The sequence below is a fragment of the Heliconius melpomene genome, chromosome 7 (assembly GCF_056956725.1).
Source record: "Heliconius melpomene rosina isolate 202511_hmr_F chromosome 7, ASM5695672v1, whole genome shotgun sequence".
Lineage (NCBI taxonomy): Eukaryota > Metazoa > Arthropoda > Insecta > Lepidoptera > Nymphalidae > Heliconius > Heliconius melpomene.
Genome location: NC_140395.1, coordinates 13,245,988 through 13,263,119, shown reverse-complemented (window position 1 = coordinate 13,263,119; position 17,132 = coordinate 13,245,988). Strand labels below are relative to the sequence as shown.

Genomic DNA, 17,132 nt, shown 5'->3' with positions numbered 1-17,132 from the left:
TTACACACTTTAAACATGCTACTTTCCATTCAAAAAACTGATTGTCTGTCTGTCTTAGCGTAATAACGTTATACGAAAATATTGATAAAAAAGATGCATACTTTTATGGATTAAATTGAATTATTATCTGTTAATTATTTTTTGCATTATTATCATTATAATGCAAAAAAGGAGCAATTTAAAGATTATATTTTTTTCGATAAATTAAGGTTTATTTCAATCAATGAGTATAAAATTCATTGATTGAAATATTTTTTTATTTTAATTATATCTAGTAATTCATTACAACTAACAATGTGCTTTGAGAACAATCTTGGCGCAGGCATTTATATCTAGATATATTTTCTGGGGGGGGCCTTGACCTTAGCTTTCTCTCTTAGCTAGCTCTTGATATGTCCATGTAAATGTTTTTTATTTTTTGTAAGTAAAACTTCTGAGGTTGGGACCAGACTAACCTAGAGTGGGCCCGGCCTATTTCACTCCATTTCATTTTGCTTGCTTGCTTCATATAAAATAACTAGCGGACGCGCGCAGCTTCGCTTACTTATTTAGGGGTGAATTCTAAGAAACCACGAAACATGTATTCAATGAAATATTTTTAAGAGTCTAAATTTAAAATTTTCAAATTTTTTTAATTTCAATTAAAATGAAATTAATAAAAATCGGTGGCGATTTAAAGATTTTTCCATACAAACTTTTAACCCCTTATTTGCACCCTTAGGGGGTGAATTCTAGAAAACCATGCAATACATGTTCAATTAAATATTTTTAAGAGTCTAAATTTCAAATTTTATAATAATCGGTGGCGTTTTAAAGATTTTTCCATACAAACTTTCAACCCCTTATCTGCACCCTTAGGGGAAGAATTCTAGAAAACTATGAAACACGTGTTCAATTAAATACTTTTAAAAATCTAAATTTCAAATTTTATAAATATCGGTGCTGATTTAATTTTTTTTCCATACAAACTTTCAACCCCTATTTCACCCTTTTAGGGTTAAAATTTTTCAAAATCCCTTCTTAGTGGATGTCCAGATTACGAAAGTAAACATCTGTCCAAATTCCATGTTCTACCATCAGCGGTTACGGCTGTGCGTGCGTCTTACCTCAGTCAGTGAGGACAAGTCCTTTTATATATATAGATTATCTGATATTTCATTTTACCTTTCTTCAAGTAAATTTCATAGATATACAGTATTTGTATATTACTTATATGGAAATACCAAGAGAAAACTTAGTGATAATTCTATCTGTTCTCAACTTATCGATAATTTTGAAAATACTGCATATGGCGGAACCTACCTACTTTGTCTTTCCACAACTTTTACAATGGATTTATTTAGGCACGTGGACGGTTCAAGGCTAATGTCTTTATCAACAAGTAGTTATATTCATTTATTGCACTACGACTGTTTTATCTAATCTCATAAAGATATCTGTATAAGCCTGCCATAACTCGGTTATATCATATAGCCTATGGGCGACCAAAGTTTACAAGATTGTGATACTGTTTTACATTCTAACTTCTAAATTATATTTTTGATATGAAAATATTTTTTTTATTAAATTTTAATTTATTATATTAATTTTCTTTAATTAATTTAATTTTAATTAACATAAAAGACTTCAAAGTTTTGAATTATTATGTATCCTACTAATCCTTCTTTATACTACTTTCGCAAAAAAGTACTGAACAGATTTAGATGAAACTTTATAGTAAGATCAGAATCAGATTTAGAATAGCACATAGGCTACATTTTAGGTAAGTATTTTACATCATTTGGAAGACGCGTTTGGGTCGTTAGTAGGTATATAATTGTAAAAAATATATTTAAATAGGTATTAATCATTTAATCATAAATTTTTCCTTATTGGACCTTCTGCTGACTTTACATCCGGAACAGTACCAGGTTGCCGTCGATGCTCCTTTGGGGTCTTCTGACCACTGCCTGGTACGGAGTGTCGTGCCCATTAAGCGCAGCAGTCGCAGAACACCCGCAACTCGTCGCGTTTGGCACTACAAGTCAGCAGATTGGGATCCTATCCCTGGGGACCGGTTTGCTTCTCTTCTGATGATCCTAGTACTTGTGCCGCTGCTGTTGCCGACGTGGTTCTGCAGGGCATGGAACTTTATATTCCTAGCACTGTAGTGCCAATCGGTGGCAAGTCGCAGCCTTGGTTTGATACGTCTTGCAAACTTGCTGCCCTTAGCAAACGCGAGGCATATCAAATCTGGGCCGAGGCACTGGTTACTAAGGATCCGAAGGTGAAAGCCTCAAAAAGAGAGTATAACAGGGCCTCTAGGTTCTTTAAGCGGCAAATTGCCAAGGCAAGGTCCGAGCTTATCGCCAAAATCGGCGAGAAGCTTGAGAGCTACCCGTCCGGAACTCACCAGTTTTGGGCGCTCTCAAAGGCGGCACTCGGCAACTTTAGCCAGCCTTCGCTTCCGCCTTTACGCAAGGGGAATGACATCTTGGTCCATACGGCGAAAGAGAAAGCCGATCTCCTGGGCGCTCTCTTTGCCTCGAACTCGACTTTGGATGACCAAGGATCAACGCCGCCGACCATTCCGCGGTGCCAGAGCTCAATGCCTGAGGTTAAGTTCAACCAAAAAGCTGTAAGGCGAGCTCTGTCCTCTTTGGACATCCATAAGTCGAACGGGCCAGATGGCATCTCTCCCTTAGTGCTCCGTTCTTGTGCTCCTGAGCTGACACCGGTGCTAACGCGTTTGTTTCGGCACTCTTACTCAGTCGGCGTAGTCCCAGATTCATGGAAGAGCGCTCTTATTCACCCGATCCCGAAGAAAGGCGATGGTTCCGATCCATCTAACTACAGGCCTATTGCCATTACCTCCCTACTCTCAAAAGTCATGGAGAGCATCATCAATAGCCAGCTCTTGGTTTATCTAGAGGATCACCGATTGATTAATGACCGTCAATATGGCTTCCGCCATGGTCGCTCAACCGGTGATCTTCTGGTTTACCTTACCCACCGTTGGGCTGCGGCTATCGAAAGCAAGGGAGAGGGCCTGGCAGTTAGTTTGGACATGGCGAAGGCCTTTGATCGAGTGTGGCATGGGGCGCTCCTTGCTAAACTTCCATCCTATGGGCTTTCCGAGAATTTATGCAGGTGGATCGCCAGCTTTCTCACTGGGCGCAGCATCAAGGTCGCTGTCGACGGTTTTTGCTCCAACCATATGCCCGTGAACGCAGGCGTTCCCCAAGGCTGCGTGCTGTCCCCCTCGCTGTTTCTTCTGCATATCAATGACATGCTGGAGGATCCTAGCATTCATTGCTATGCAGACGATAGCACGGTGGACGCTGTTTACTCCGGCCGCGCAAGTCTTTCTCGGGAAAACGCTGAACAGTACCGAAATAAACTTGTGTCTTCTGTTGAGGCATCCCTCGAGAATGTCTCTTCATGGGGTGAAAAGAACCTGGTCCAATTTAACCCCCTGAAGACACAGGTTTGCGCGTTAACCACAAAAAAAACCCCATTTATCGTATCGCCAGTCTTTCAGAACACTCCCCTTTCAGCCGCGCCCAGCGAGCGAGACGGTACTTCACGCCAAAACACCGATTGGCCCTATATAGGGCCCAGGTTCGGCCACACATGGAGTACTGTTCTCATCTCTGGGCTGGTGCACCCCAGTATCAGCTTGACCCATTTGATCGCATACAACGTAGGGCTGTTCGAATCATTAAGGACCCAGTAAGCTGTGAAAGGCTTGACACTTTGGCTCTGCGTAGAGACGTCTCCTCGCTGTGCGTTCTCTATCGCATTTATCATGGTGAGTGTTCTGAAGAACTGTTTGACCTGTTACCTGCCGCCGAATTTTCTAACCGGACAGCACGTCACAAACTTAAATATCATCCACACCATCTGGATGCGTGGCACTCCACTACTGTGCGGTTTCGTAGGAATTTCCTTCCACGCGCCATCGAACTGTGGAATAGCCTACCCGCGGCAGTGTTTCCAGGTCGGTACGATATGGGTACCTTCAAAAAGCGCATCTATCTCCACCTCAAAGGCCGGCAACGCACCTGTAGCTCCTCTGGTGCTGCACGGGGTCGTGGGCGGCGGTGATCATCATCAGATGACCCGAACGCTCGTTTGCCTTGTCCTTTTTCCATAAAAAAAAAAATGGATAATTTATAGAAAACGAGTTACATGTAGTGTGTATTTTTTTAATTATGTTAGCATATTCAGTAATTTTATCTTATATTTTAGTAATTCTTATCTTTGTACATTTTTAATGATTATGTTAATGCAAATTGTTACTACGGTCATAAAAGATGATGAGTCGAGAATTCGAGATCGTTGTTGAAACTTAGTAACTACTAACCTAAAAAAATAATAGTTAAAATAACATCTACTTATTTGATATCAATATTCGAGAATATTCTTAAAATAAAAAATCTATTTTTATTGGATGCAGAATTTTGAAACAGACAGGGAGAGAGAGACCTATATATAATCGCATTGAAAAATCTTAAATATAATGTTATTGATAAAATGTACCAGAATGTGAATGTTTAATGTATAATATTTTATTCCTCATTAACAGATTGTCCAAATTAAAAAACATAAAATCCTATTTACAATTTTCAAAAAATATTATTTACGTTTTTTCATAAATGACTGATATCAAATTAGCACATCTAGCCCTTGACTTCATTAGATGTAGAGATAAATAATACAAAATATAAAACTATCAAGGTGATGTATTATCATGGAAATATATATAATTCATAATTATTGATCAACAGCCGTCGCTAAATATCTTCTAAATAGATATTTTTTTATTTTCAAGTTTCATACCGTTTTTATCTAATGGAATGAGATATTTTTTTAGTTTTACATCTGCATTCTGCATCTGCATTTTCACTGCGCCTGCACATGCAGGCGCAGTGAAAATCTATTACTAGCAGATTTCGTCCCCTACTCTCCGTTCAGTTTTGAACTATTGCATGTTAAGTGGTGCGCAATGTTAGCATAGAATATACGCTATTTTTTATATTACTCAAATCAAGTTAAAAGTTGATGAGAGAGACAAGAAGTTCAAGATGGTCTAAATGGGACCGATACATTTCGAAACGAGAGAGACAAACGGCTTTTTTTCGCGATGACCAGACACTGCCTGGGCTGGATCTTAGTGGTGTTATATTTGACCAGATTGGCATCTCCTCGATACTACCGGCCATAAAGTTCAAATTATTTGGCTAGGTAGCCCAAAGATTCCAAGATTGACCAATTTAGCTACTAACTTTCTTAACTATTCCACTTTTTTTTGCAAGTTCAACTTTCAATTGAAAACAAAACATATTTTTATTTATAACATCTGTAACTAAGTAATAATTATCAACAATATGACACGCCTTTATTATATCAGATCGTCATGGTCCATGAATTTAATATGTACTTATATATATTAAAATAATTGATAGACTACAAATATATTATCATTTATTACTTACTGCTAAATTTATGGCAGTACCAGCTCAATCAGCACTATTGATAACTGTTGTCGAGTTCCGGTACTCAAGAAGCAATGTCTTCAGAATTTGAAATAAGTAGCAAAGAAAAATGCTTATTTAGAAAATTTATAAAAAATGGAACTTAGCAGTATTTGAAACGCCCCTTGGACGGTTGCGGGTTGTAATCCCGATATGTTTTCTAAATAAGTATATATAATGAAAAGATATAAATCAGCAAACGACATCTAATCTAACAAACACGTCGGAATTAGTACTCACATGACTGACACGCATAATTTTTTATTTTAATAATCATGACTGATTATAAAATTAACGTTAATGATTTATTCTTGATATGGTTTATAGTTTAATACGCAAAAAATTAGAAGAATTAGCGACTTAATAATTAGATTACAATAATATAGCATTATTAGTATTAAAGTTTTTTTTTTAGCTTCGATATATCCCGCATGTAGCAGAAGGTAGGCGAAGAAGACCGAATCTGGTACTTAAACACTCCTTCCTCACTTTTTGCCGAATTCTTGAGGCATTGTGTGTAAAGTGGCGGAATTCAACGACGCGCTATGCCTTGTTACCAGAGCCAAGAAATATTAATATTAAAAAATTTCCCCCAAGTGTAAACCTAACTCACAACCGTAGCGTGTATAGTCACAAATTACACGGATATTAAAGACTATTATATGAAAATAAAATTTATAATTAGTAAGTAATATTTAAGATATGAAATTATTAATTATTTTTTTTACTGGAGCTCATTGAATATAACCTACCTATCTAATAGCTGTTGTACGTACGTAATAATCTCATGTCTAGACAAGTTCTCTAATTTAATAATCTTATACAGATATTCCTTTTGTTAATAGCGCCGTTATATCTATAGAAGGAAGGCAAAATGCTAATATTTTTTATAATAATGCCTAAAAAAGACGTATACAAAACTTTACTTTACGTAAATAAAATATATATGACACATACGACGATATGTTTAACCATACACATTTGTACATTAAAGTGACATACACGTTGCTATGGCAACTAGTATTGTAATCCTCAATTTATTCTCTAGGTCACGGCGCCGGTGCTACGATACAGCGTTTTATTGTAAAGTCGACTTTTAAAGTTCCTATTCGGAAGAACAAATAATTTTTATTTTCTCGCTCTAGCAACAAGCGCGGCGTTGAACTCCTAACTCCAGTGTAAAGACATGCCCTTGAATAGTGAAGATCAACGTTCCGCTTTCTCACGACACCAGGGCGAAGAAAATGGAAATTATTAAATATTACATTTCCTCGAATGGTAGTCGAGCCCAGAACTTGTTGCGTTTACATTTAGATTTTGCGCCGCTGCGCCACAAGTGGCCTCTAATTATAAAGATAAAAAGAAATTATCTAACAACACTATTAATTATATGTTTATCTATTAAATTTATTATTATTATCTATTAAATATATTTTTATATTTAATAATAATGTTACCACGATCCACATGATTGTTTTTATTGCAACATATTATGAAATACAATTTTATAGAAAACATTGTGGTAGACAGAGGGAGTATATTGCTAAAACATCCCACTCCCTACTTTTCGCCGAATTCTGGAGACATTGTGTGTTGAATAGCGTAACTCAACGCCGCGCTTTATATCAACATCAGAGCAAAGAAATGAAATGAACAATATAATTTGCTCAAATGGAAATCGAACCCGCAACCTGTTGCGTTTACATTCACACGTACGAGTATGTACGTAGGGGCACCTACGCCACGACTGGTCTCTAACTAAATACTGATATAAATAACAAAATACTATGAAAAAAAAAAAATCTTCTAAGCGAGGTGAACGTACCATTATTATGCACCACTATTTGCAGTCGCGGCCTCGGCCATGACCAATGATCTATAAGGCAAAATCTAATAACATATTTCTTCTTGGTTCTGGTTTGCCATTGTGTTGGCTAGAAACAAGGACATAACGTGATTTGTGATTGAGGCTACGAAAAAATGATAGTTTAATTTTAATATTAACAATTTTTTAATTAAGTCTCTTAACACTAGGTCCCCTCTGCCGATATTTTGAGGCCGATCGTGGAGTGGCCCATACGTGTGACTGTACGTACGATACGGAACTAGGCGTTGCCTTGTTACCGGAACAAGGAAATAAAAATATTAAATATTTTATTCCCCGAGTGAAAATCGAATCCCACTCCCTTCAGTTTCAAATAGACTCTTAAACTCTTAGTTTGGTTGCAAATAATATGAGAATAAGCCTTGCTATTCCACTGGTTGAGGCAAAAACAATCACTTACAGAGAGGTCTCTCTAAAATTTGTAAAAACCTGAACTTCAAAAAGCAGGTAACTTCGATAGTTTTATATAAAAAGGAATGTTATAATATGTTGCAATAATAAGGACCGTGGTAACAATATTATTAAATAGAAATATATATTGATAAAGATATAATTTATAGTTTTTGTTAGATTATTACTTTTTATCTCTATAATTGGATTAGAGGCCTATCGTGGCGCAGGGGCACAAAATGTGACTGTAAACGCGACAGGTTGTGAATTCGACTCCCACTCGAGAAAATGAAACATTTAATATTTTCATTTTTTCGATAAATAATAAAAAAAATTAAAAATAGAAAAAGAAATTGAAATACCGTAATATAAACTAATTTTTCAATAATAGATACAACACCTTGATAAACGAGAACTTTGTCAAAGGGGCTCTATTAGCAAATTTGTTCCTTTTGTACGAAAATATAAATCGTATTTGATTTGTAATGTTTGATTACAGTTTTAAACATTTTCTCTTTTTTTAATTCTTCTAATTCTAATAATTTATATCATTCTAATATTGTAAATTTAAGTTTAAAAAAATTCCGAATTACAAGTTGACGCTTAGAAAAAAGAAACAATAAAGACGTTAAAAATTGTTATTTCCATCTTTCTATCAGCTGTATCATCAAAGAGGCAGGCGTATGTTGAAACAGTGAAAGAAAATGCAGTTACTTCCCATTTCCATAATAATATTGTGAAAAAACCTTTATGTTTTAGCCAAAAGTACAATCTTACATGACAAGAGGATTTTCTAGATTATGTAATACAATTAGTTTATGAGATATGAGATTACAATCGACGCGTTGGTCTCTGATTATTGAAGGAATTCAAGTAATTTGTGACGTTGCAATATAAGTTGCCTTGAGATATGTTGTAGGTACGTATGTTGCGCCTTATCTAATAGGTATACCAAGAAATTACATAAAGAAAATTTTATTTGCGATTTGTTTTAGATGATAGAGATGTCTCCTTCACCTTTCTATCTATGTATCCCTCATATAGCTGGGCGGGAATAAAACAGGGGAACCTAGGGTTCCATTCCGTTTCCAAAAAGACACTTCCTTTCCTCACTTTCCGTCGAATTCTCGAAGCATTGCGTGCTGAGTGGCGGAGCTAAACGCCGCGCCATCCGAAACGTTGTGGCAAAAAAAAATTAAAGAAAGTGACCTTGAAGTGTTTGAAATTACTTCAAGAGTGATAAGAAATAATGTGACTTTACAAGAATAAATAAGTTAATATTTGAGGCCAGTCGAAGCGCAGGACACATACGTGCGAGTATAAATGCGACAGGTAATAATATTTCATTCCCCCGAGTGGGAATCGAACCCATAACTGTCGCGTTTACAGTCACACCCTGGTGCCACTCGGCCACGACGACCGCTACTCTATGCGAGAAGAATTCTATCTAAATAATTAAAAATAAAAAATGTGCAAAAATGTAATACATCAATATTTTTTTGAAAGTCATCGTCTGTTTTACCGTACAAATTGTCATTCGGAACAAATTACTTTTCTTTTGTTTTCAAGCCAGACTGTATTATCTTGAAAACATTTAAATATCATGACATCATCGTTTTTACCATTCATTATTCTTTTGAAAATGTTACACATATAATATATCTATAGCTATATATTTTATTATACTTTTTGACAAAAATTTTTAAGTTACAGTTTCTACTACTTTAGTGAATTTTGACTTACTTTACAATTACTTTTATATAGATGGTTTAAAACAGCTCTATATATAAGATATGGGTTATCCTTTTTGCCAATTGGACATGCTATGTATATACGCAGAAAGAGAACGAAGGTCCACCGATTATTATTTCCAAAAAAGTGTAGTTATATAATTTGTTTAAAAGAAAAAAATCTGAACTGTAATTATGAAATTAAATCTTAACACTACTTTACAATAAAATGCAATAAAAAAATCAATTTCAAATTAACGTTTAAAATATTATTTATTCAAATAGGCTCTTATCTATATTATATATCTTACTTTTGTATCGAAATCGGATCGGATCGGATTTTTTAAGTATAGACAATATATAAATATTTTAATTAACATTTTAATTATTTTTAAGAAATTTTACAATAATATATTCCTTACATTTGCTAATGTTATCTAAACATTATTATAATTTAAACAGTATATTCAAGTCGTGTATTAAAATACATAGAAAAAGCAAGTTAATCAGGAAAAGCAGGTTATTCTATTTAAATGACTTTTACATTAAATATAATGTATGCGATCCAGTAACTATTGTAGAATAATTAAAATTCTCAAGAAGAAAATATGACATTAGCGAATATAATTTTATAAGGCTACAAAAAATATTTGAGGCCGTCATGGCTCAGCGGCACAAGGTGACTGTAACACAACGGTTGTGTGTTCGATCCCCACTCGAGGAAGTGAAATATTTATTTACATTTATATTTCCATTTCTTCGCTCTGGTGTCGAGGCAAAGCCTTTTATTTTTAGCCTTAGCCTTAAGAATGTTTGATACTAATAATAAAGTCTTTAATAAAAAACACTCAATAAAATGTTATTTGATCATTTAATCTCTGCGTAGTGTAAAGTTTAATTGAATAAATTAATTGTGTTTTTTATATTTGTGAAAACAAGAATATCTAGGTCTTCTCGTCTTCTCTCGTCATAATATGATTTTGTCAAAAATAAATTTTAACTCCACTTGAGTGAAGCCGCGAGCTAAGCACTAGTTAATAACAAAATAATATTATTTCAACAACAAAATTTATTTAAAATTGCATTAACGCTTTTCAATTATCTGATGGCGTCGTTATCTATATTCTTTATAAAATTATGAAATATTTTCTAGAAACACACTCAGGACTCGCAGGAGTCACTTTGACAAAATGGCGACAATATATTACAATGTTGCTATATCCATTCAAATTATATCTATTATGTGACTTAATTTTATATAGGTACACGTTTTCGTATAAATTAAAGTTGATGATATATAATTGATATGATAGTTGTATGGAAATTAAAATCTTTTTCTATGTATTCATTTACGTTTTCACGTATACCTAATAAAAAACAAAAATTTAATGAAAAAAGAATTGCTGGCGTAAAGCGACAGAAGTGTTTCAATGGGAACAAAATGTGTTAATACTAACTCCCAGGTTCCTTCTGCCAACAATGCTGGTTATGTGTGAGATACAGCGCGAAGTTAAAAGCTAGTAAAGAAAAAAAGCAGAAAAAGATGCTTTTATAATGACTTTGCATTCCACATTAGAGCGTCAATAGAACCTTTTTTTACACTGACAGTTAATTCCTTTACAAAAACATCTAAAAAGAAATGTTCTTATACAGTTTTTATTATCCCCGAATAAACATTATAAGAAATTTAGAAGTTCAAAGAAGCGTTACTTGCATTTTTAAGAGAAGTACGTTTACCAAGAAGTCATTACGGTAAGTTTTAATTATTTTGGCATCAGTACCTACAATATTGTTCAAATTCTGTTAATTATTCTACTTGCCTATATATATTTTTATTTATCTTTTAGTTTACACTGTATCCCGAATTTAGCAGGGTAGACAGAGGGAAACTAGTGTCAATACACTCCGTACACCAATTTCAGGACAATTGTCGATTTATTACGTAAGTGTTGAGGGGGGAAGCTCAATGCTGCGGTTTGTTTTGTTACCAGAGAGATGAAATTAAAATAATTTCATCGTTCATTCTTTCCCCCTTGTGGGAATAGCCACATTTTAATTATTTCATAAATAAAAATAGAGCTCATCAATATACCTATTTAATATGTGTATTTAAGATAACATATTAATTATGTTCGTACGTCATTATGAGTTTGCAAAATTATAAAATTTTATCTTTATAATGTTATAACATTCATGTAAAATATTATTTATAATTTGCACGCATTTTCACAATTTATCTAATGACCTCAGCTTTTGGTACAGTTAAAGCTGATAGCTAATCGAGGAGATCTCTTTTTTTATATGGAACAGGCTTGCGTTTGACCGCATCAAGTCTGGTAAGCATTGATGCGATCTACGGTGGTGCACGCTTGCCTAGCAGATACCTATTCATCTTTGAAGACCCCCACATGGTATGTCACAGGAAATACAGATGCCGGCAGTGAGTTGGAACTCACACTCTCTGTAGGTACATTACAAACATAAATACTTCCCCAAAGATGACATTCAACCAATATTTAATCAATACTTTTAGTAATTATGTCTCAACTTTTGCATAACGTTGAAGGTCTCAATTTTACATAGAAACCACTTTCAAAAAAGATATTAATTAAAATAACTGAATGAAATAAAATTATATTATTAATTATACTATAGCACTTGACTATAGATATCCTTGACACGACTTTGTGTACTTCAATCACTGCACTCCACTCTACTTTCTAGTATTTGTTAAGAAGTTTCAATATCTTAGAAGTGTTATAAATTCGTTTGTATGATGACTGGCATATCTCCATACAAGTTTCACTCACATATTCATGATAGTTTTCTTGAATTTGAGATATTTTCCACAACCTAGATTTTTTGGTAACTTTTGTCGTTTTGGTAGGTGTCAATTCATGGTGATATATAAAAGCATTCTCAAAAAAAAAACTTAAACTGTTTTAAATTTTATAATATTAAGAAAATTCAGAAAACAAATAAAGTAATAAGAATTGGTAAAAATATAGTACCTAATCAGAAATTTATGAGTAATCACGGAAAAAACCTGTAAAACTTTTATTTGTAGTTGATTTCATACAAAATATATGCATACGTCCGCAAAATTAAGTTTGTCAACTTTCATAACTCACGTTGCCACCTACAACCTACAACTAAAACGGAACCCTGGACTCCGCCTTACGAATACCCGGTTTTTATCCACCTACCTTGCCAGATGTAAAACAATACTATTTTATTATTTAAAAATTACCTTAATATTAAATTTTAATATTCTTTTGAATTGTTACCAGTTACTAGTAATGCATGTTGTGTTTACTTTAAAACGGCTGTGCAATGTATACATTACAATTATTGTTTTATTAAATAATATAAATTATATTTATTTTTAAAATGCTTAAAATACTTTTCAATAATTCTACATGAAATATGGAAAAATTTAATAAGCAGTATCTTTATTTACCATTTTTCTACCTACACCCTGTATCCCGCATACATAACAGGGTAGATCACAACAATCACTTTTCCGTTTCGGGGAGTTTTCATGCTTTTTACGTGACCTTCCTTTAGTACCATCCATACTATGTTACCAAAGTCAACCGAGGACACCACGTACCTCACTTAGCAGATAAAAAAATATGAAAAATAAATACAAAGAAATAAAAAAATAAATAGATAATTAACAATGTTATACCTTATCTCGACACCAATAACTACCACACAAAAAATATCGACACAAAAATATAAATATTACGCGTCTTACGAAAATGCAATAAGAATTTTACTATTTTAATATTTTTTTACTATCAAATGCTGTGTACAGTTTAACTGCCAATTTTGTACTGAGACTTATTGTTAAGTATTAAACAAACGACTAGAAAACGTTTGTTCTTTTTATTCCTTTTTGATAGCAAAATAAGAAAAAAATATTAAGGTTTTTTACTTCTGATGACTTTTAAACAACAATTTGATAAAAGAAAAATGGTTAATTCTTCAAAATCAACTATCAATAATAATTGATTTAATAATGACGGTATTTAAATTATATTTATGTATTAATAATCGCCGGTAAGTTGTAACAGGATTTGTATTTGCACTATTTGAAATGCCCTACCTACCTAAAATTCTGTGCGTTTATTAGGATAGTTTGAGGCCAGTCGTGGCTCAGGGGCACAAGGTGTGCCTGCAAAATTGACTGGTTGTAGGCTCAATTCCCACCTGGAGGAATAAATAATTATCATTTCCTTGCTCAGGTAACAAGATAAAGAGCGGTGTTAAGCTCCGCCACTTAATACATAATGTCTCGAAAGTTACGCATGAAGGAGCGAACGGTGTGTTTTACTACTAGAATCCTGCTATATGCGAAAAAATAAAAAAAAATCATGTTGTTTCTGTCTACCAGACAAAAGTAAAGTTTGTTAAGATCGAAAAGCCTCAATACCAGAGCGAAGGGATGTAAATGTAAATGAATATTTTATTTCATCGAGTGGGGATCGAACCCACAACTGTCGCGTTACAGTCTTTGTCGGCTTCATTTTTGTTTCGTTTGGTTTTCAATTAGATCCTTCAGTTATTTAGATTTGTATTTGGAAGATATTATTTTTAGTGATAACGCCGCTTTTGCATATTTTGTGTTTTATACTGAAATCTATAGGTATATGATAGAATGCAGCTGCCAGAGTCAATTATCATTTTTTTTCATATTATTAAGTTAACGTTAACGTTAAGTTAAGATTGAAATGTTACCTGTATCTACATTTTTTTAATAAAAACAAATATATTTTGTTAAAACAATCTTACATACGTCAGTTACTTTGTGGCTACTTCCGCTCTGTATTTTTTTTTATTATGCAAAATATTTTCCTCGAACCTTAGGAATACAGGAAGTCTCCTTCAATTTAGTAGCAACTGACTAGCAGCTGTCATCATTTTTTGCATACATTATTGAATTTTCCTCTAAAATATCTGTTTGCTTATAATGTTTCTTATTCTATAATAAAATATTTTATTGTAGTATATCCAAAGGATATTTATATTATGATTAAAATTTAAGGAGGAGGGAGAATTAAGGTCGTCATGGCGCAAGTTCACAAGTTCGACTCTTAATGTGACCGTTCGGAAACCCCGTAAAAGAATATAATTGTTCAATATTGAATTCCCCCCTTTTTGCAGAAATAATTCAATTGAGATTGCAAATGTAGTATGCTCCAGAATTCGTCGGAATAAAGAGAACGGCAGTGTCTTAATGGGAACGTAGTATCTTAAGACTTCCCAGGTTCCTTTTGCCTACCCTGCTATGTGCATGATGACTAACCGCTAACTAAACAAAAAACAATAAATAATATATTATATTAATAAAATAGTTTGAAGTCATCGCTTTCAATCCACCACGATCCCACTCTTGATAACAGCTGATAAGGAAAATAATCTGGATATCTCGGTCAAGTCATTTAGCATGTTTTATTTATGATTATTTTTATTACACTTATTATTCTTTATTTACCTTTCATCTTTGTAAATAATATTTAAATTGATGTAACTATCGTTAGATAGATTTTATTTATGTTTTATCTAGCTTAGCAACGTATTTGCGTAGTTTTTTATTAATTAATTGAATAATAATTCATACAACATTGAAAAGAATAAACGCGATAGGTTGTGGGTTCTATTCCAATGCGAAAAAACAAAATATTTACTATTTTCAGTGCTTCAATCTGGTAACGAGGCAAAGCGCGGCGTGAAGTTCCACCACTAAACACACTGTCCCTCCAGTTTTCGGTGGAAAGAGGGTACGGAGTGTTTTAACCAGTTTCGCTCTGCCTTGTGCAACATGCAACGTATAAAGCTAAAAAAAGTAAAAATCTCAAACAAGTACATATCAATATATCCTACCTGAAAAAGTTGCTGAAATTCTTAATCTTGTAAATTATTTTAAGGAATAATTTCAATTTATTCTTCACTAACACTGTCACTGTCCAAATTAATTTTTTGAGATACAATATAAAATATATTATATTAAAATAAATAATTAAACTATGTATATACAAAATTAACGTTTGTATAAGTAAAGTGCTGGAAGCTGAATGATTCGAGTTAAAATAATAGTTATTGTGTCCGCTGGCAGTGAGCACTCGCGTACACGTGTTTCTTATTTGGTTTTCAGGTAAAAAGTTATATATGACATATTTCATTTTTTTATAACTCGCCCGAACTCATGATGCTCTTTTCCAGCTTCACGTTATATCCCTCGTGTAACAGGGTAGGCAGAGGGAATCTAGTGTTAAGACACTCAGCTCCCCACTTTCAGTGGAATTTGGGAGGTATTGTGTGTTAAGTGGCAGAACTCAACACCGTGAAATCCAACGTAGCATCATGTTTTTTTTTTTATTTTTATTTTGCTCGTAGGTTTTGTGGAATAGAGTATTAGAACCCTCCGTTCATATTGACTGTTAAATGTCGAAGCTTAACGCCACGTTTATTATAGAAAACTACGAATATACCACATTATTAAAAAAAATATCTCCCCTCTTAAAAAACTATGATAAAACAAAAATTTTCTTTTATATTGTAAAAATTGGGCCCCTTCTCTTCCTCATCTTCTTTTAATTCAAAAATAACTAATAGTGTTTTTTGTTTACTGCAAGAAGAGACAAATATCTAAATGTTAATTATAAATGGCTTATTACTTAAAATATTTTAATTGGACATTTAATTGCCGTGCATCTATTGTAACGCATGCGAATGAACGCATAGGATTAAATTTTTAAAAATGTATAAAAAATCAGCTTCACGATGTATCCCGCACACAGCTACCCAGCTGGCAGGCAAAGGTTAGTCTAGTTAGAGGCTAGAGTGTTAAGACACTCCGTTGCCCACTTTCCGCCAAATTCAGGAGACATTGAGATCTAGATTGATCTATCCCTGTCAATCTAGATTTTTGATGCTTGTTTCTGTACTTAGATTCTGAAACAGTTGTCAATTTAAAAATGTATTAGTTATATCTTTTTACTATGAAGCGAATTTTATAGTTCAGTTTTGTACCTGTCGGATGTGTGACGTCACGCACAATAGGTAATCAGTAAGACACAGTGGTCCATAAAAATTTAAAATGGATTTTAATGACGGTTTTTGCACTGAAAACTGTCAACAAAACGGCGTAAGTAAATGTTATCGTTTTTTTTTTCGTAATTTTAATAACTTTTGAGTGGCGGGATCTCTTTTAAACGTGCATTCTCATATTAACTAACAACGTAACGTAACTTAATGTCTTTTTTTTCCGGAGAAACTCCTTCGTGTGTTCTCCATACGTGGCATTGGCGAGCTAAACTGAATTTATTTAATTTCCTCGAGTGTGAATGAACCCATAACCTGTCGTGTGTACAGTCGTCTCTCACTCTAGTGTCCCTGTGCCAACTGGCTTCTCTCTTTGCGTTATTTAAAAATAAAAGATAAGCATTCTGCACTATTTCTCCATATACATTATAACTAAGCCAAATTTCAAAGGGTACAAAGTTTTGCTTCGCGTATTAATATATAAAAATTAGAAAAAGATAGATAGATAGAGTTTAATTAATATATAGAAATAAGAAAGGTATCAGCTATCACACGTTACGT

The 17,132-nt window shown here is 33.6% G+C and overlaps 1 protein-coding gene and 1 pseudogene across 1 annotated transcript in view; one reads left to right on the top strand and one right to left on the bottom strand.

Annotated features, from left to right (window-relative positions):
- Positions 1-15,577, bottom strand: part of LOC146537931 (facilitated trehalose transporter Tret1-like) — a 32,272-nt gene extending 16,695 nt beyond the window's left edge. Inside the window, exon 1 of the mRNA XM_085187858.1 lies at positions 15,411-15,577. The gene's annotated coding sequence lies outside the window, so the exon portion shown is untranslated. The remainder of the gene's footprint in view (positions 1-15,410) is intronic.
- Positions 1,330-4,141, top strand: LOC146537932 (uncharacterized; annotated as a pseudogene).
- Positions 15,578-17,132: the final 1,555 nt, after the last annotated feature.